This window comes from Vicugna pacos, chromosome 8 (assembly GCF_048564905.1).
Source record: "Vicugna pacos chromosome 8, VicPac4, whole genome shotgun sequence".
In the NCBI taxonomy this organism is placed as follows: domain Eukaryota; kingdom Metazoa; phylum Chordata; class Mammalia; order Artiodactyla; family Camelidae; genus Vicugna; species Vicugna pacos.
The window spans coordinates 47,954,598-47,975,995 of NC_132994.1; the positions used below are offsets into that span (position 1 = coordinate 47,954,598).

Consider the following 21,398-nt stretch of genomic DNA (forward strand, 5'->3'; position numbering starts at 1 on the left):
GCACTGGCTTCAACTTAAAGTTACCAGTTGTGTTAGCCCCCAGCAAGAGTGTCAGTCTGTCCTTTGAAGCTTTGCAGCCAGGAATTAACTTTTCCTCTCTAGCTATAAAAGTCCTAGATGGCATCTTCTTCCAAAATAAGGCTGTCTACATGGAAAATCTGTTTAGTGTCTCCATCTTCAATGAAGCATCTTATTAAGATCTTCTTGCTTCAGCTTCTGCATCAGCACTGGCTGCTTCAACTTATAGTTTTATGTTATAGAGTTTTTTTTCCTTAAACCTCATGAACTAACCTCTGCTGGCTGCAAACTTTCCTTCTGCAGCTTCCTCACCTCCCTCAGCCTTCACAGAATTAAAGAGAGTTAGGTCTTTCTCTGGATTAGACTTTGGCTTAAGGGAATGTTGTGGCTGTTTGGATCTTCTATCCAGACCACTAAAATTTTCTCCATATCAGCAAGAAGACTGTTTTGCTTTCTTACCATTCATGTGTTCTCTGGAGTAGCACTTTTTGATTTCCTTCAAAATCATTTCCTTTGCATTTGCAACTTGGCTAACTATTTGGTACAAGAGGTCTGGCTTTTGGTCCACCTTGGTTTTTGACATGCCTTCCTTACTAAGATTAATCGTTTCTAGCTTTTGATTTAAAGTGAGAGATATGTGACTCTTCTTTTCACTTGAACACCTGCAGTCCATTGTAGGATTATTAATGGCCTAATTTCTATATTGCTATGTCTCAGGGAATAGGGAGGCCCGAGGAGAGGGAGAGAGACAGGGAACAGTCCATCAGTGAAGTAGTCAGAATACACACAATGTTTACCGATTAAGTTCCCTGTCTTATGTGGGCATACTACATTTCACCCCAAACCAATTACAATAGTAACATCAAAGATCACTGACCACAGATGACCATAAAAAATAACCATGATGAAAAAGTTTGAAATATTGTGAGAATTATCAAAATGTGACAGAGAGACATGAAGTGAGCAAATGCTATTGAAAAAGATGGTGCCAACCGATTTGGTTGACATAAGTTTGCCACAAACCTTCAATCTGTAAAAAAACACAATTGTCTGTGAGGTTCAACAAAATGAAGCACAAGAAAATGAGGTACACCTGTAATAGCATCAAATGTTTTTTTCTGTAAGGAGCAGACATACTTTTGGATGAAGGGCAAAAAGATGCACATCACTGGGGTAAAGAACAATATATATTAGCCTGCAAATAAGTGATACAAACTGCCTCTTATATTTTCCATTTTGATCAAGAGAGAAAAGACACAACCCCTACATCTCCTTTCTCAGGACCTGCTCCATTTTTTCTTAGTTTCTGGAAGTTAAAAATAGACTAAGTTTTTTTCATTCACGCAGTAAAGCATGTTTTAAATTGTTAGCAACTTAAATATGGCTGGGGTTAAAAGTTTTATAACAGCAGTGTATAATGTTTGCTCGTTTAAAACATTATAGAACACTTTTTACCCTTTGAATATACTATTTGTTTAAATGCCAAAGAGTTTATTTAGAAAAATAAAAAAACATGAGAACAAAAATAATTCTATATCTGTCTTTCAACATTTACTTCTTCCAGATGATTCATCTTAGTTTTGTTCGGCTGACTCACTATTTCTCTGAGCATTGTGACCGTAAGGCAAACTAAGTACTTCAATGTTTTCTGCCTTTTTTTTTTTTTAGAAAAACTCAGTCTCCTGGTTAAGGCACATTTACAGTGGATTATTTTCTTCTTTATCCCATCAGTTTTCAATGCAAGTACAGTACTTGCATTTCATAAAATGACAGTATGCACTGCTCTTTTCAACACTTTCAGAAATACATTTAGTGGTATGTTTGTGGATGGCAAACTAATGTCCACACATTTATCCATCTGCTTTTCTACTAAATTGTAGATCAATGCAGGGTATTTGATGTATACCATGGGTTATAAGTGATGTCCTCAACACTTTGGAAAATGGCTTACACCAAAAGCTTTAAACATGAATTCATGAGACTCTATTTAGAATTGGAAACCCACAAATTTCAGAGTCACTTATTCTATATTGATTATCCTGTGGAAAAGAAATAATCTTTAGAGACTATGTTGGCTAGAATTTTCTCTTTAAAAAAACAAGCAAGGCAAACAAACAAAATAGTAAAAATCATTTTTTGTTTCAGAGAAACCCTTGTAAGTGTTCCTAAGACTAAATAAATAAGAACTCATCAAATAAGACTTCTGCTTCTGTTTATGGTGTGTGATATATACATACACACATACACACTATATAAATACATACTATATATGTATATATACACACAGACACACATGCATAGAATTTTGAAAGTTTGGGGGAACTGCTGAAACACAAAACATGAGGATCCAGGTTCCACAGCCACCACATAAGCAGTTCAATTGTCCTTAGGCCACCATGCTGTAAGAAGCCCAAACTAGACCACATGTAGAATCTGTATGGAGATAATCAAGACTGCATAAAGAGAGAGGCCACAAGATTACATGAAAAGCCAATCTCTGGCTGTTCCAGCATCCATTGTTCTAGCTCCACAGCATGGCTGCAACTTCATGGAATACCCCTAGTTGAACCTTTTCAAATTTTTTACCCATGGAAATTATGGGAGATAATAACATGAGAGTCCTGTATTAAGCCACAAAAAGGGGGAAAAAATAAAGGAGACATGGAAAACATACTTCCCTCAGGGCATGTGCCAATTTTTGGAGCACAGTGAGAGAAAGGGATTCTGGACAATGGTAGTCAGGGGGCAATTGCAATGAGGCAGAGAACCCAGAGAATTTGTGAAGAGACAAAACTTGAAATTCAAGACTGCCATGCAATCTATATTCAAATTAACATATAGGTTTTACATTTTATCAGCTGCACTTTTCACATCACATCCACAAAAATGGCTAAATTGAAAAAGACTGATTAATAACAAGTATTGGTGAGCATGTGGAGTGACTATAACTTACAGCCACCTTGCACATCTATTTGGCATTCAATATCTGCTAGTGTAAATGTGTATATTCCACTCCTAGATATACACTGAGCAGAAACAACTACACAGGCTCATGAAAAGACATGTACGCTAACACATAGTAGGAATAACCTTAATAGAGTAAAACGTGAGGCAAATCTTATGTTCATCACAGCAGAATGAATAAATAAGTGATCTTATATTCATACAATGAAATATTATGCAGTAATGAGGGTGAATGAATGGCTTCTGCATGCAATGGCACAGCTTAATCTTACAAACATTATGTTCATTGAAATAAAGCCAGATACAATGAAATCTGTTTGATTATATTTACATAAAGCTCAAAAATAGGCAAAACTAATCTATGCTGTGAGAAGTTAGGCTAATGATTACCTTGGAAAGGAAAGTGACTGGAAGTGGTCATTAGCAGAGTTCTGGGATGCTGCAAATGTTCTATTTCTTGATCAGGTTGCCGGTTATACGGGTATTTTCTCTTGGGGAAAATTTATCAAGCTCTACATTTATGATTTGTGCATATCTCTCTGTAAGCTATGCTTCAATAAATAATTATTTTAAAAAATAAGATCTTGCCCCTATACTTTCATGGGTTTTACTTCTGGGGACCCTCCAGCATTTCAGTAAAGAGTTAAGAATGATCCCACCCTGGTTCCGGCAAGGGAAGGAAAAGTAACCATTCTGAAATACCTCTAGAGCATTCTCTATAACAAAAACCTACTCTCCAGGGGAAAAGACCTTACCAGCACTGTACCCTAGGTAAAGGGAAGGGCCTTCAGCCCACTTCAGCTCCTGTAGCCTTCCTGTCTCTTGTAAGGGGGAAAGAAGAAAGTAAAGAGACACTTAAGAAAGTCAAAGCCCAGGGACATAGGCCCACTAAACGACTGAGATTTAATCATGAGATTATAGATCACTCCCCCCCTACCCCCAGGCACACACCTTACTACTACACCAACAGGACTCTAGTATAATAACAACAGATAGCACTGAAAGAGCTGCAATGTGCAGACTCCACCTAAAGAGGAGTTCTTACGGATGTACCTAAAATAACAGGGAGACAAAAACAAAGACACTAGAGGAATCTGAAGCCAATGGCATCTATAGCTATATCAAACATTAAACACAGACCAACTTCTAGCCAGATTAACACAGAACCTCACACTAAGGGCCTGTTTACCTCAGTTCCTAGTACCTCATGTCTGATCTTAAACAAAAAAAAAAAAAAAAAATCACAAGGCAAGCTAAAAGCCAAGAGAAGGAAGATTCTCCAGGCTGGACCAGTTCATATTTTTTTATATATAGTATAAACTGTCTCCTTAAAAACTAGATTAATCTACTCGAATTGAGGTAATTTTTTCTTCATTGGGCATAAGGTTTAGTTACTTGCTTGAATTATAAATTGTATCAAACTTGTGAAGATTGTAATACTGAATTTAATCAACACATTTTTCTGCTAACATGCTGAATAATATTCTTTACCTCAGATTTCCGCTCAAAAGTCACCTCCTCAGTGAGTCCTTACATCACTTAAAAGAGCAGCACTCCTCCACACTCCTGGACCACTCTCCCTGTTTCGTTTTCTTCCTAGGGCCAATCTTTATCTGTCGCATTATAAATCTTACTCGACTGTTTATTGTTTACCTCCCCGCACTAGAACGTAAGCTTCATGACAGCCGGCTGATTTGCTCATTACCCCTCGCAAAGTGCCCATGACAGCTGAGTATTTGGTAAACATACGTTAACCATATGAATAAATATACTCCACCAACATTTATTTATAGTTAATAAATACATCGGATTATACGAGGGTAGCTTACATTGAATTCTTACCGTGTACTAAGAACTGTGTCTCGGCCAGTCTGCGTCCGCGTCCGCATCCCGGCAGGCGCCGCGCGGGGTCAGCACCGGGTCAGCGCGGCGTCAGTGCGGGGTCAGCGCCGGGTCAGCGCGGCGTCAGCGCGTCAGGCGACCGGTGTCTCCTGTGGCCCTGGCGGTTCCAGCTTCTCTTGGGTCCGGATGTAAACGCTGCTGTCAGGAGGAGTACAGCATCCTGATCCTGGGTCTGCACAATGCCCAGAATCCGAACTTCTTGGAGCAGTCAAAAACCTGGTTTAACAAAAACTACAAAGGGGATGAGTCGATCCAAAGCCACCGCCACCGCGGTCTAAACCTCGCCTCTATGGACTTGGGAAGGGCTCGCCTCGTGTTCTGGGACTAAGCTGGTCAGGAAGAGCTTCAGGCTTTGTGGGGCAAGGACTACACAGGGTGCCACGGCATCGTCTACCTCATCAACTCCACGCACGAGGAGAACGGCTGTGCGCGGACGAGGAGAGGCTATGCGCATCCAAGCGAGCGTTCCAGAAGACGGTCACGACCAAGGCGCCGGACGGTGTCCCCATCCTGGTGCTGACCAACAAACAGGACGTGGAGACGTGCCTCTCGTTCTCAACATCAAGGCTGCGTTCACTGACTGCACCTCCAGGATTGGCAGGTGCGCAGGCGCGACTGCTGCCTGACCCTGATCTACTGTGCCCTCTCCTCACGGCAAGAAGGTGCGCGACTGCATTGAGTGGATGGTGAAGTGCGTGGTGCCAAACTTTCACCTGCCGCCAGCAGCAGGACATCAGATGGGTGCCGAGAGCACCCGCTGGTGCACACCAATCGTCCCTGAGGACCCGGGGACATCCTGCTGGCTCCGTGCCACGCACCCTGGACCGTGGGTTTGCTTTGCCTTTTGGTTTTTTAGTTTGCTTTGTTTTTTCAAGAAAGAAAGAAGGAAAAGAAAAGCAAAACAAAACAAAACAAAAAAAGCTGTGTTGAACAGCTGTAAGTTTTACATGGATTACCTTATTTAAGCTTCACAGCAACTCTCTCGTAGGTACTATTATCTTACCCCTTTTGCAAGTGACAAAGCTAAAGAACAAAGAGATTAAGTAAATTATCAATATCCTGCAGAGATAAACTTTTTTTGATCTCTTAGAATTATTGCTAAATTATCAACTTATAAATCATCAGTGATAGGAATTCACTCAGCCTAAGGAAAAGCCAATATATACGTCTCTGAGGGACTTTTTTTAAGATATGTCAAAACAATCCTACCATCATCAGACCATCACTCATGTCTAAAGTATATAGGGCAGAAGTCTACAAGTTTGGAAAAGATTTCTTGGAAGTAAAATCGTTGTCTTTTCAGATAGTCATTACTAGGTTGAAGAAAAGGTCTGTGGCTTTTCCCATCCTCCTTTCTCTGTTTCACATCCCCCTTCCCCTCAAGAGCTATGCTGCCTAAGCGAAGAGTCCAGAGATGATCATCTAACTCCCATACTTGCTGGGCTTCAGAAACTCATAGATCCTCCGGGGCTCACTGCACAAGGTGGGGTGCAGTGAGAGAATTCTCGGTAGCTTCACCTGTGTTTTCTGGAGTTTGGGAGCATGCATGGGCAGAGAATCAGATATCTGCCGCTTACCTGGATAACGCTGAAGTTAGGTGGATAACACTGAAGATAAATGAAGCAGCCCCGTATTGCAGGGCCTGAAGACAGGCCACAACTCCCAACAGTTTGCCATGACAGAGCCAGGGTGAATCTCTGTTGAAGGTCCCCATTTATGAAGGTGTACTGCAGGCACAGTGGAAGCGCAAAATTGAAATACTATGGAATAAACCCACCAAGTGTAGGATCTGATTGGGCATGACCAGATGTCAGCCAGAGAGGACATCATCGATATGATTAAACAATGCACCCCACAAATACTCCAACGAATGAAATGCAGCACAAGCTGGCGTTTGGATGTTTGTCCCAGAGCAGTCAATGACAACCTATCAACAGTAGCTGGACCAAGAAATAAAAAGTAAGTAAAATATTTACACTTTGGTTCTGATCTCATCTCTTCTTCACTGTGCTGCTTCAGATTTCTTTTCTGTCAGGTGAGAGGGGGTAGGAATAAATGAATAGGCTCTCCACTAATTCAAGACCATAAACCCCAGGTCAGCATGAGTTAGGATCCGGAAGGGAGTTGATTTTTAAAACTAGATTAAGATGTAAATCATGTTGTAATTTGTAACACCTAAACTTATTTTAATTGAACATTCTCAGGAAGCTGTGAGATCTCTCTGCTTAGACGTCATCAAGGGATATAGAAGACTAGATCAAACCAAACAGGTTGAAAGCAGTAGTAAACAAAAATTAAACTGTCCTGCTTATACCCTGCCAAGATTGGATTATTCCATAAGCAAGTTACAATGATAGCACTTATGTTTTATATAGCCTTAATATATTTGAAAATAAATAAAAAAGGATCTAAAATAATCCTCATGATCTCTCAAAACAGTGAAGTATGCCAAAATCTGGGCTAAGAATCCATATTGGTACCAAGGGACTAGATTTGTAGTGTCAGTCCTGACATAAATGAGTTATTTTTGACACAGATTCCACAATTAATCTCAACCAGTTTGCATCTTCTCCAACAGCCATATGTAGAATCTGAAATATGCAGTAAAGACGAATGCAACACAATAGAGCAGATACGGTGGCGAATCTAATTTGCTAAGAGACTGTAAGATTATCAAGATTATATATCAAGAAAATCACCTACTTGGAGGACAAAATAATGACCACAATCATTGATTGAGTGATGCCAGTCAATGTACAAAATACTTAACTTATTTAATCCTATCAACACATGAGATAGGTTCATTATCACTCCCATGTATTTAAATATGAGGAAACTGAGGCATAGAGAGATTTAAAAACTTGTTTATCATCCAGCTAGTAGGTGGCAGACTGGACTTCAAACCAAGTATTTTGCATGCAGTCTGTGCTTCCTCTAATTTATGTAAAAGAGTTGTCTCAAGTGGCAAAATGGAACTAGTAAAAATTCTTAAAAAGTGGTTATGAAATTATAAGAGAGTTCCCCTGTGGTTCTTTAAGAACCCAGAGCTTCTAATGTCAGAGGCATCAGTTTTGAAACATCTCTGCCCAAAGTTGATTATAGCATTATTATAAAATTCTCAGTGCTTGTCTTTTTGGGTCTTCAAACCCAGTATGGTGGGCAGGGATTTCTTTAAAGTCAAATTTAGCTCGAGGGGAAATATTAATCATTAAAGTTAGACTGGTCCCAAAGGCTAGTGTTTCTGTTCTTTTATCTTTCCATATACTTCTTGTAGTACAAATATTACGAGATTACATATTTCTGCATATTTTCTTTTTTTAAAGCCTAAATATGTATTGGTTTCATACTTTTGATTATTATTTTAGTAACATTTCAGTTGAAATAAATATGTGAAGGGCTCAAAAGTAATGCATTCATTCTCTTAGCTACTAGGAGTATTGCTGCCAGTGGCTCCCAATAGAGCTCATCCCTAGAAATTACCTTGGTTGAAAGAAGTAGCCTCAGTCAATATTAAAACACTTCCTTGAGGGCTGCTTGAATTTATTGAGTAGTCAAAGTTGGGGTACAAAGTTCTTGATCCTTTTGACTCAGTTGAGAAAATTCTGAAGAGCTTTTCCAGTTTTAGAAACTTCCATAGGATCAGGTGAGTTGTCTGTTGCAACTACTCACAGTTCAATTTCATCCTCTGACCTGTTTTACCTTCCTTATCCCTCACTTGTGTTGTTCCCCAGTAAAGGCACTCCCGAAGAAACCTGCATGCAGATCCTAGAATTTTAAGAGTCTATTTACTGGGGAATCCAACCTAACAGAGTTGGTACTAGGAGTATACCTAGGAAGCAAATTTAGAAGTATAATTTTGAAGCTAGATCCAGTGCTGGCCATGTGGCAATAAGGACCTCATCACCACAGTGCAATTCTTAGAATTTTTACCAGTAGTGAACTGGGGTGAGAAACTGGTGAAATGGAATAAACTGGTAGGTGCAATATCTTAGGTTTTGGAAGATTTGGGGGAAATAATAATCATAAGAATGATGGAATCCAGGTGGTTATTGGTGGGACAATGGACATATTGAGAAAAGGCAGTGACAAGCTAAAAGTGGTTAATCACCAACATTAAGTAGAGTGGTAAATTCAGTGAGTCTCCTTGACACCATACACAGACTGTCACTTCCTGCTCTGGAGAGCAGATGAGGATCAGACTTGACTTAGAATAGGAGGACATGCTCCAGAACAATTTGAATTCTTACCCTGGCAGGTCTGAAATGCCAAGGTCAGGGATTGAGAAAGAGTGGGATCCTGTGACTTGGAATGGATACATATGAGGAAATGTACTAAGGAATCCTAACTCTCCAGAATCCTCTGAGCCCCTGGACTCTGGAAATATCTCATTTCTCCTAAGTGGTTATCATTCCTCCTTGCTTGAACACAAACCATAGGTCTGATCTGAAAGATAACAGATTCCTTGCTCTAGGTATATACCTACTTTCTCTCCTGCTACTAGAAAAACAGCTAGGGTTGTGTCATAACAGAACCAGATAAGGAAAGTGCTAGACCTGCTAAGAGAAGAAAGTATTATGTATTATTATTATGTATTAAAGGCACTGAAGGACATAAGAACATGTATGGTTGGGGGTTCTGAGATTATTTATGAAACTACATTTGAGAGTGCTGTAACAAAGGGATAGAATATGAATTTGGATAAGGACATTTTTATTACTATAGGATCACTATAAATTACTATAGGATTAATTACACTGGCAAGAACTTGGGAGATGGTGCTGTTACACTAGATGGGCTCCAGGATGCTTGGGAAAATGATGTCCCACACTAAGTGAAGTGGAAATATCAAGACTGTCAGGACAAATGGTGATGAAAAAAAAATAAAGAGCACAAAAATGGATATACTAGAGTTGATAATTTACATAAATCCAAGAAAATCACCAGATGATTATACTCTATTGGAGGATCCAAAGAAAACTCCATTTACTAAAATGATAATGTGCTTGGGAGAAGGGTAATGACATTTTTTTAAAGTATAGTTGGTTTACAATGGGGCAATGACATTTTAAGAGTTTTGGGAGTTTGGGGGGAGGTGTTGGTCTCTGTAGACCAGAGCTATGGTAAGATATACTGAGGGTGGACAGAGGCCTGACCCAGAGAGCTATAAAGGTAGTTGAAAAATAAAACATGGTATCATCAGATCAAGATAAATGTACAGTTTACAAGTGTGTTCAATCTATGCAACTAAAATAAATCAATGGTTCACTATCAGAAGGCCACCCAATAATAAGATATGATTCACTACCCAGTTTCCTGGCCTGAGCTAGTCTCAGAGATAGGAACCCATTGACTGTAGGAGAGGCTGATCAACCATGAGAAAGGAGACTGTAGTACCATGACAGGTATATATATAGTAATCCCCCCAGTCCTTTCCTAAAGGGAACCATGACGTTTATTACTGTATACTAGAAAAGGGGAATACTCAGACATTCATTTAGAGGACTGCTGGAAGCATCCTCATTCCCTGTCCCTGTTAGATTGGTGGCTAATGGTGGTCAGGTGATAAATGGAGTCCTGGCCCAAATTCAGTTCACTATGTCTAGAGACACACCCCGTGGTCATTTCTCTTTCCCCAAATGTCTGACTCATATGGGTTTCTTGTGAGTTGGCAGAATCTCCACATTGGCTCCTTGATCTATAAGGTAAGAACTATTGTAGCAGAGAAAACCAAGGGGAATCCTCTGAAACTTCCTAATACAATGGTTAAAAAAAAAAAGCAGCATAAAGCAGTATTGCCTAAGTCTGTGAGCATACTAAAAATATTGAGTTGTGGAGTATAAATGGGTAAACTGATGTTATGTTAATTTTATCTCATTAAGACTATTGAAAAAATATTGCAACTTTTGGAAACAGCAGACATAATATGTGCCACTCTCAAACATTTATAGGTTGCATGGGTGGTGGTCCATTTCATAGCCTATTTAACTCACCAATCTGATGCCTAGAGAAACCAGATGGATCCTCTAGGTGACAGTGATTACCACAAACTCAGTTAGGTATTAACTTCAATTATAGTGTGCACTCCAGATATATTATCTTTACTAGAGCAAATAAACATGGCCTTAGGAATGTGATATGTGGCCATTGATCTGGAAAATTAGCTCCTTCCATCCCTATCAAGAGAGAAGACCATAAGTGGTTCACATCCACATGGGATGAACAGCAGCATGTACTTATGGTCTTGCCCTCGAGCTGCAGTTTTCTGCCATTCTCTGTCATAAAATAGTCTAAAAAGACCTGGGCATTTGGACATTTTGCAAAAGATCAAATTGGCTCACTATTCAGTGAAACAGTGCTAATCAGACCTAATGGACAAGAAGTGGTAAAGACAATGTAGACCTTCGAAAAAAATAATAACTCTTGAGTGTGGTAGATTCAGCGACAAGCCACATCAGTGAAGTTTTTATAAGTACAGTGGTCTAGGGCAGGTATGAAACATCCAAAAGTAAAGATCAAAGAATTATACAAAGTAAAGAACAAAGGATTATATCTTTTACCTCCCAAGTAGAAGAAAGTACAATACTTAGTAGAATTCTTCCAGTTCTGGAGACAGCGTACTCTATGCTTGGGAAACCATATCAGCCTATTTACTGAATGATAAGGAAGCCTGCTGGCTTTGAGGTGTTTTAGAGCAGGAAAGGGCTTTCAAACAAGTCCAATTTGCAGTTCAATTTCCTGTTACTTGATCCCTGAAACCTGGCAGACCCATTTGTATTAAGGTTATTTGGGAAAAGGTACCATGTGGCATTTGTGATATTTCCTAATACAGGAATCGCAGCATGAATTCTAGTGTAATACCATGCTATCTACAGCAAAGAATTAATCATTCTAAAAACAATTCTTGGTGTGCTACTGGGCCCTGGTAGAAGTGGTGCATCTGACCATAGACACATAGCAACAAGAGATAGTTGCACACTTTGAGTTGAATTTTCTTGGACCCACCAAGTCATAAGATCAGATAGGTCTAGATATAATCAATTCATCATAAGATGAGAATGGGATCTGGATCAAGTTAAAGAAGACAAGTGAACTACACAATAAGATAGTGCAGACCACCATGTCATCTACTCCTGTTGCACCACCATTCTTTTGTCATCAAACAGTAATAAGTTAGTGAGAAGTGACTAGCAAAAATTGAGGGAATAAAGATCCCTTTCTTGCCTTCTTCACAAGATAAAATTGCTAGAGCTAGGTATTGAAAACACAGCCTAAGAGATCTGGCATTTACTCATCTAATATTCGAAAGTGCCATAATCTATTTCCTCTATTTCTACAGCCCTGGCATGAGGAAAAACCCTGCAGCAGCTCCTTTTAATATGAAACAATGTTAAGTCTTTAACAAAGCCACGGATTTCCTGTATCTTTAAGCCTCTTTGTCTCATTTCAAGAACCACAAAACACTATCATTAACAAAAGCCAACAGTATTTCTCAACCTAAATTCAAATTTGATATTTCAGTTTAAGTTTACTACAGAAGCCATCTCCAGAAGTGTTGTTATGGTTGCCTGGATAACATTTCATCAACAACAGAATAAAATCCAAACCCCTGCCATGTTAGGTTCTCCATTTCATCTTTAAATTAATCTCCTCTATACTCTGTTCCAGGTAAATTGGCTGATACACAATTTACTAACATATCTTGTCTCATTTTTTTGAGTGCTCCTCTCTCACCACTCTCCGTCCCACTTGTCAACCCCATCTCTCATGTCATGTCTTTCATAAAGTTTTCATGACCCTCAGAGGTCATGAAAATGTTTCCCATAGCTCATGGGAGAAAGACCCTAATCCTTAATGCAGCCTAGACGCTCCTGTATTATATGGCCTCCCTCCCTCTCCAGCTTTCTCTTGCATGTTGCTCTCTGAGTTTCAGCCATATTGGCATTTTTCTCTTTGTAGCACCATATTCTTCCTCCAAAGGACTATTTGCATACTGGCTCTCATTCCTATTACACTTCCTCTGGCCTTAAAGTTCCAGTCCTTTGCAGTTGTTTACCAAGCCTTTTCCTAGACCCCATAAAACAAGAAGGGTGGAAATGGTGCTGGCATGCCAGCAGACAATCTAGTCACTAACTAATAAGACCATGAGGATTTTAGGGTATCTGTGAAGCCAGAGATGTGAGTTAGGGAAGAGAAAGTGAAGAGTAGGAGCAAATGTCAGGAGAATCTGAGCCATCACTCCTGAAATTTATTTGACTTCCTGATCTGCTCAGGCTCAGTCTTATACATACATACACACCTATCACATTTCATAAGAGAATGAAGGCTGCTGCATACATCCAACTTCTTAATGTCTTCAGTCAGGTAATGCCCAGCTGTTTATGGTAGCCATTCTTATAGTCCATTCTTACAGTCACATAGTGTTCCATACAATATTGAGCTGTTGCTTTTCTTTTAGGGCCACGTACCAAACCCAAAACAGCTTTACCACCAGAAAACAACGGTTGGCAGAAGAGGAAATAGCCTTTCTTCAAAAACCTTAGGGATCTACTTTGATGCTACTATTGTTGGCTTCATACTTTATCCTTTTCTGCCACAAATTCTTCAAGGACTGCACAGTCTGCTGTGTCATAGGCATTAAGTAGCAGGTCACTTCGTGCAAAGCCTGGACCTGCTGCAGACCCTCTCTTGCTCCACATATTTCTTGGAACAGGAAGCCTTACGGGTTGCCTGATGATGATCCAGAGCAATATACCCAAATCTAGTGCCTTAGATGTATTAAGTCTGAGGACTTTTTCTGCTGTGGTCTGTGCAAAGTGAGACAACTTGTCTCTCATTGAAGAGGGAATATCTTGACATTTTTACACCATTGTTCTACTAGAAACTTTATAGTATCAGAGGTCTGTGAATTTTCACGTGGTTGCCTCCCTTCCTCATTCAGGCTTTGTCTTCCTAAAGGCATCTGGTTTTTAGTTTCTTACTGATGCCCCAACATGATATTCTGTTGCATGTCAAGATAATCAAGGTCTCTCCAGACCATAATACCAACTATTCAAAGTCTAAGTCTGCAGCAAAGTAAAGCACTTATACCAGAATGTAAATCAGTCACTGCTCCCTCATCAAAAAGCCTTGCTAAGAAAAGAATTATCAGCTTAACTGAACAGTGTACATAGCGACATAGTTCACATTTTGGTGCAAGTTTCTTAAGTCACTGGGGACAAGTAAGAAACATGGACAAGAAACCAGTTCACAGGTGACACTTTGAGAATCACTGCCCTAGTCTAGACTATAATATGACAGAGATCAGACATGGCTTTGATAAAAGACAGCAAAGGTGTACTGTTGAACTGCTGGGCAAAGGTGAGATGTTGCAGGTTATACTCACTGATGGAAACTAAAGGAAAAGCATTTGCTAGGGCAGTAGGCGCATATCACATGCCAGAGGCAGATTTGTTTTAGTGAAGATACCAGCTATTGCTTGCCTCAGATTACCAAGGTCCCGCTTCCCCCTGGCAGAGTCCATCCATGCACTCATCAAATGTATGGATGACATAATCCCATAATCCAATTGGATGGGCTGTGTCTTAGGGTAAAATTGAGGGCTTTAAAGAAAAGACTACAAGTTTTAGCAAGTTTAGGGGACCAATAAAGGTTAGTAAAGCACCCAGGGAGTAGCAAAGGCTGAAAGTCATTATTACCCCTAGACCTGAAGGGAGAAGAGGATAAAGCAGTGTTACTGGAATTTGGAGAGCAAAGTCAGAGGTGAGAGGCTGCCCTCCAGGTGGTTGGTAAAGGAATGCAGCCACTGTAAACATGTGAATTAGTGAGTGGAAAGCACAACCTCTCTGTCTTCCTGCTGACTGATCTCCCATTGGTGTTGGCCTTGGCCAAACCTAACCCTAAGTGCAAGAGCACGGGAGTCCTAGTGATGCAGTCTCAAGAGGTCAGCCTCCCAGGACACACAGCCAGTCAGAGAAGGGCAGAGGATGACTCTTAAAAAGCCAATAGAGAAAAATACACACTCTTGAAATGCAAATAGAGAATAATATACATTCCTCCACAAGAGAAAGTTTTGATAAAATGGGCTACATCTCTATAATCAAATACCATACAGAAATTTTAAAAATTGAACTAGGTTTCCAAAGTAAGTAAATCTCAAAAACAATAAATGAAAAAGAGAAAGGAGCAGGTTACCCATACAATAACATTTATATAACATTTCAAATCCAATAAAACCATACTTCATGGGTACATAAATATGTAGAAAAATGGTATTCTAGCAGTAACCGCTGGGAATGCAGTTCTGTATACATCATTGTTAAGGGTTGAATATGTCTGAAAATATCTTCATTCTCCCCTCACACTTGCATAGTTTGGCTGGGTGTGTTGGTTATCTATTGCTATGTGTTATGGGTTGAATTTTGTCCTCCAGAAAGACATGCTGAGGTCCTAACCCCCAGAACCTCAGAATGTGAACTTACTTGGAAATAATCATTGCAGATGCAATTAGTTAAGCTAAAATGAGATCATACTGTAGTAGGATGGGCCCTTAATCCAACATGACTGGTATAAGTGAGAAGAGACACAGGAGGAATACCATGTGAATGATGTAGGTAGAGATTGGGGTAATGCAGCTTCAAGACAAGGAATGCCAAAGTAAACCATCAGCAGCTGTAGAAGGCAACAAAGGATTCTTCCCTGCAGGTGTCAGAGAGCACATGGCCCTGACGACACCTCAGTTTCAGACATTTAGCCTTCAGAACTGAGACAGTAAATTTCTGTTGTTCTAAGTCTCCTGGTTTGTAGTAATTTGTTATAGCAGCCCTAAGAATCTAATAAAATCTCAGACTTACCCACAGTAAATCATGGTTCTAGACTATTAGTCCCTGTTAGATATAGGCGGTATAGGTGAGCAACTCCATCTTTTAGTCAAGGGTAATCTCTTCTCCCCTGATATGGTCCAGACTCCAATATGCAAACACAGTGTGGTCCAGGAGCCCAGCACATCTCTTAGTGTCAGGCAGCTCTGTGATTTCAGGTAGGCTCTGATCTTTTCCATCTTCCCTGACACCCCCAACTCACTGCTGTGCCTTCTATACACTTTTTAGGAAAGCCTCTCCATTTCTTATTGATGAGGCTTTTATTTCCAGTTTTTATAGTAGGCTCTGTGTTTGTGAAATATGTTTATATGTTGCTGTCATTTACGTGTTTCAACTGGAATGGAAGAAGATTTTTCTATCAGTGATATTGAACTGGATGAACTGCCGAAGTCTCCTTAGACCCAGATTTATTTTTTGTTTCTCATGGTCCAGAGTCAAATTACTCACTAAACAGCTCACTGAATTTATGAATACTATATATGAAGTGCCGAAGTACTTAGGGGAATGAGCTACCCAGTGTACTCAAAAGAAAATCCTGGAAAGTTCTCAAGAGCAGATGCCTTTGGGTTTCATTTATTTGTCTGCTCTTTTTTAGAAGCAGAGACACTGTATGATGTTGTGGGTAAAACAGGAGAAACAGAAAGAAGCTTCAATTCTAGGTCTGGCTTAAATTATATCTAACAAACATTTATTGAAATCTGCCGTGTAATGTAATGGCTTAATCCCTGAATTTTACCTTGTGAGGTGTGGAGAGAATGGAGGATCAAGATGAATAATTTATCCAAACTCTTGGCTTTAGTTTACTAAGCACACATGCTGTGGACCACTCTTGCTGACCTTACATTATGCTATTCTGCTTGGTGTGTGCCAGCCTCACTGGCTACTTTCTCCTCCTTGTACACATCCAGCTTCTTCCTATTTGGGGCCTTGGATTGAAAGGATTCTCTCCCTTATTCTCTGCAGCTAGCCAGGTCACTTGAAACATCATCCATTGTAATCCTCTGCATAGAACATATCATTATGCATTTGTTTTGATTGTTTATTTGCTCTCTATATTTTGTTTGTCCTTCTGTCTTCTCTACCTAATTTCACTCTTTGGGGCATGGTTCTGGACAAGCACTAGATTTGAATTAAAATCCAGTCTTGTATTCCCTTTCTTTCTGATGCTATTACCAATCCAACAGTATAAGAAAAAAAATGTGCTGGAAATGGGTAATTTTGCCATTTGAAGAAGAGATTATGGACTCAGGAGTTAATGAATTCCTAATATTTTCTGCTAGATTTAATAAATGCAGAGATGGCCTTAGATTATTTATCGCTGGAGATTGGTTGAAACTTTTTATAATTGTATGCTGGGTATCGTTGGATCACCTGGTGGGTGATATGTGTCCTGTGGCATATCCTTGGTCAGTAGAAGACTATCTCTTTTTGAGTCTCATCTTTCAGAGAAGCTTAAACCTTCTATTCAGAACTAAAATACGACATCCAGTATAGAGACATTGATACAATCCACTAATATTAGTCAGATTTATCCAGTTTTACTCTTACTCATGTGTGTGTATTTAATTTTGTGCAATTTTGTTGCATATGTAGGTTTGTGCATCTACCACAAACAAGATACTGAATAGTTCCATCACCACAAGGATCTCTTGTGTTGTCATTTTATAACCACACCCACCTCCTATTCACCCACACCACCTACATTCCTAATCCCTGGCAATAACTAATCTATTCCCCATTTCTAAAACTCTTGTCATTTCAAAATGTTATATAAACAGAATTATACAGCATATACCCTGTTATGATTGGCTTTTTTCATTTAATATAATTCCCTGGAGATTCTTTCAAGTTGTCATCTGTATCAGTAGTTTGTTTCTTTTTATTGCTGAGTCGTGTTCCATGGTATGGATGTACTGCAGTTTGTTTAACCATTCATCTGGTATAGGAACTCTGGGCTGTTTCCAGTTTGGGGTTATTACAAATAAAGCTGCTATGAATATTCATGTGCAGGTTTTTGTGTGAATGTTAAGTTTTTATTTTTCTAGGATAAATACCTAGGAGCATAACTTCTGAGTTGTATGTTTTTGCAGTTTTTGTATGATGTTCAGTTTTACGAGAATTCTACCATGCTCTTCCGGAATGGCTCTACCATTCAGCAAGCAATGAATGCCTGGTCCAGTGTCTACATACTCACCAGCATTTGGTGTTTGCTGTTGTCACTAAGTTTTATCTTAGCCATTCTGATGCATGTATTGTGATAGTTCATTGTGACATCCATTTCCTATGTCAAATGATGTTGTACATGTTTTCAATGTGCTTGTCATCTGTATATCCTCTTCAGTTAGATGTCTGATCATGTCTTTTGCACATTTTCTAGTTGTGTTGTTTTTTTTACTGTTGAGTTTTGAAATTCTTCATATGTTTTTATATGCTGGTCTTTTTATTGGATATGTAATTTGCAAATATTTTCTTCTAGTCTTGTCCATTCTCTTCACATGGGTTTTCATAGAGCAAAAGTGTTTAATTGTGATGAGGCCCGAGCTATTAATTTTTAGTTTCAGGGACCATGCTTTGGGGGCTAAGTAAAAGAACTCTGCTTAGCCCTAAATCCAGAAATTTTTCTCTTTTTTTTTCTAAAACCAATACTGTACTTTTCTGATTAATATATCAATATAGAAGCTTTAGAATTGGGTAGAGTGATTCCTCCCACTTATTCATTTTTTTGTCAAGATTATTTTAGCTATCCTAAAGCCTGTGCCTTTCCACATGGATTTTCGAAGAAGCTTCTCTACATCTACAAAAATTCTTATTGGGATTTTTATAGAAGTTACATTAAACCTATAGATCAATTTGGGAAGAACTGACATTTTTACTATATTAAATCTTCCAATCCATAAACAAATATATCTCTCCGTTTGCCTAGGTATACTTGACTCCTTTAATCAGCATTTTGTAATTATTTTTAGCATGTAAATCCTGTATGTGTTTTGATAAGTGTACATACACCTAAGTATTTCATTTTCATTGGACCAATTGCAAATCACGTTGTGTTTTCCAGTTTCATCACATTTATTTTTAATGTACAGGAATACAATTGATATTTTTGTGTTAATCTTGTATCCTGTGAACTTACTCAGCTCACTTATGTGTTCTAGGACTTTTTTGTAGATTCTCTGGGATTTTCTACATAGATAATCATACCATCTGCAAAAAGTAAAAGTTTTATTTTGTCCTTCAAATTTGTATGACTTTTGTTTCTTTTTCTTGCCTTATTGCAAAGTAGAAAATCCAGTACTATGTTGAATAAAGTGGTAAGGGAGGACATATTTACCTTGTACCCAGGATTAGGGAGAAAGCATTCAGTTTTACCATTTAGTATGAAGTTAGATGTAAATTTTTTAGATGTTATTAGGTTGAAGAAGTTCCCGTCTAAAGAGTTTTTATCATGAATGCGTTGGATTTTATTGAATGCTTTTTCTCAATCAATATGATCACCTGCTTTCTTTTTTTCCTCTAGCTTGTTGATATATAGAGTATAACATTGATTGAATTTCAAATGTTGAACCAGCCTTGCATACATGGAAATCATCCTACTTGGTTATGTGCATAATTTCTTTTTACTTTATAGGATTCAGTTTGCTAATATTTTGTTGAAAAGTCTTACGTAAAATTCATGAAATATGTTACTCGCTAATTTTGCTTTTCTTATACTGTCTGTCTTTGTTAGGTTTGATGAAAGGTTTATATTAGCCTCATAAAATGAGCTGAAAATTGCTCCTTCCTCCTGTTTTTAGAAGAGAATGTGTAAAATTGGTGTTAATTCTTTAAATGTTTGATAAAATTTTCCAGCAAAATCATCTAGGCCTAGTTATTTCTTTTTTGTGAGTTTTTAATTATGAATTCAATTTCTTTAATGGTTATAGGATTATTCAGAATATTGATCTCATCTTGATTGAGTTTTAATGCTTTGCCTTTTTTTTAGGAATTTATTTTTTGTAAATAGTCCAATTTATGAGTATACATTTTATTTTATATACTATTTTTTGTTGCCTTTTTAATAGCTGCAGTATCTATAATCATATCCTCTGTTACGATCCTCATATTGGCGATTCTTGTGCTTTTTATTTTTGCCTATCTTGCTAGAGGTCTATCAATTTTACTGATTTTTTTTAGAACCAAATTTAAATTTCATTATATTCTCTATTTGCCTATTTTCATTGCCATTCATTTATGCTCTTATCTTTATTTCTTCTGTTTGTTTTTGGTTTAGTTTGTTCTCCTCTGTCTATTTTCTTGAGGTAGGAACTTAGATAATTGATTTGAGACCTTATCTCATTTTACAGTGCTATATATTTCTCTCTCATCACTGCTTTAGCTACATCTCACTTATTTTGATATGCTGTACTTTCATTTCTTTCAGGTCTGTTTTTCAAAACTTTCTTTAAAAATTTTCTTCTTGTCCTATGAATTATTTATTACTGTGTAGCTTAATTTACATACCTTTATAGAAATTTTCCTGTTGCCATTCTGTTATTGAATTCTGGTTTGACACCTTTATAGTCAAAGAACGTACTCTACAGAATTCTTTTAAATTTGTTGCGGTTTTGTTTTCTGGCCCAGGATATAATTTGCCTTGGTGAATGTTCCATAGGTGCTTGAATAAAGTATAATTTCGCTGCTGTTTGGGTAGTGTTCAAAATTTTTTGTTAGACACTGTCAATGGATTTTGTTGTTTAGAACTTGTATATCTTTGCTGCTTTTCTGTCTTATTAGTTTTATCAGTTGCTATTGGCAGGGGGTGGGGAGGTGGGAGCATTAAGGTTTCCAGCTGTGATTGTGAAGTTGTCTATTTCTCCTTTCATCTCAGGTTTTGCTTCATGCATTTAGAGGCTCTGTGGTTTTGTGTGTACGCATTTAGCATCATATGTCTTCTTTGTGGATTGATTCCCTCCATCATTGTATGTCCCGTTACGTAGTAATTTTATTTGCTCAGAAGTTTACTTTATCAGATGTTAATTATAGCGAATCATTATTTTCTAAATCAAATGCTTGCATGGTGTATCTTTTTCAATCCTGTTTCTCTTAGCCTACCTATTTCATTTAATATGAAGTGAGTTTCTTGTTTATAGTCTATGGATGTCATTTTTTATCCCATATGACAATCTATGACTTTTTGGGATATTTAGACCATTAAGGTAATTATTGTATGTTAGCAGTTAGACTTATTTTATTATTATTTTTCTCTTTATATTTTCTCTGGTTCTTATTCTAGTTTTTCTTCCCCTAATTTTCTGTGCATTGTATAAACGTTTCAAGATTTCATCTTCATTTATTTTTCATTTTTTGAGTGTATCTTGTGCTAGAATCTTCTCGGTGGTTTCTCTGGGCATTACAGTATGTATATGTATGTATATTACTGTGTGTGTGTGAGACATATTACAATCTAGTGGTATTGCTATTTTACCACTTGCAGTAAAGTATGGAAATCTTCTATTTAGAGCCCTTTTTCTTTTCCACTTTTAAATATTATTTTCTTGAATGTCAGATGGCATTGTAATTTTTGTTTCAATTATCAAATATAATTTACAAAACATATATATGAGGAAAAGGATATTCTACTGTATATACCCATAATCC

The 21,398-nt window shown here is 38.1% G+C and overlaps 1 protein-coding gene and 1 pseudogene across 1 annotated transcript in view; one reads left to right on the forward strand and one right to left on the reverse strand.

Moving 5' to 3' along the window:
• THEMIS (thymocyte selection associated) overlaps window positions 1-4,884 on the reverse strand; it is a 189,255-nt gene extending 184,371 nt beyond the window's left edge. The window contains exon 1 of the mRNA XM_072965848.1: window positions 4,825-4,884. The gene's annotated coding sequence lies outside the window, so the exon portion shown is untranslated. The remainder of the gene's footprint in view (window positions 1-4,824) is intronic.
• A 56-nt stretch (window positions 4,885-4,940) lies between these two features.
• LOC140697719 (ADP-ribosylation factor-related protein 1 pseudogene) overlaps window positions 4,941-21,398 on the forward strand; it is a 34,180-nt pseudogene continuing 17,722 nt past the window's right edge.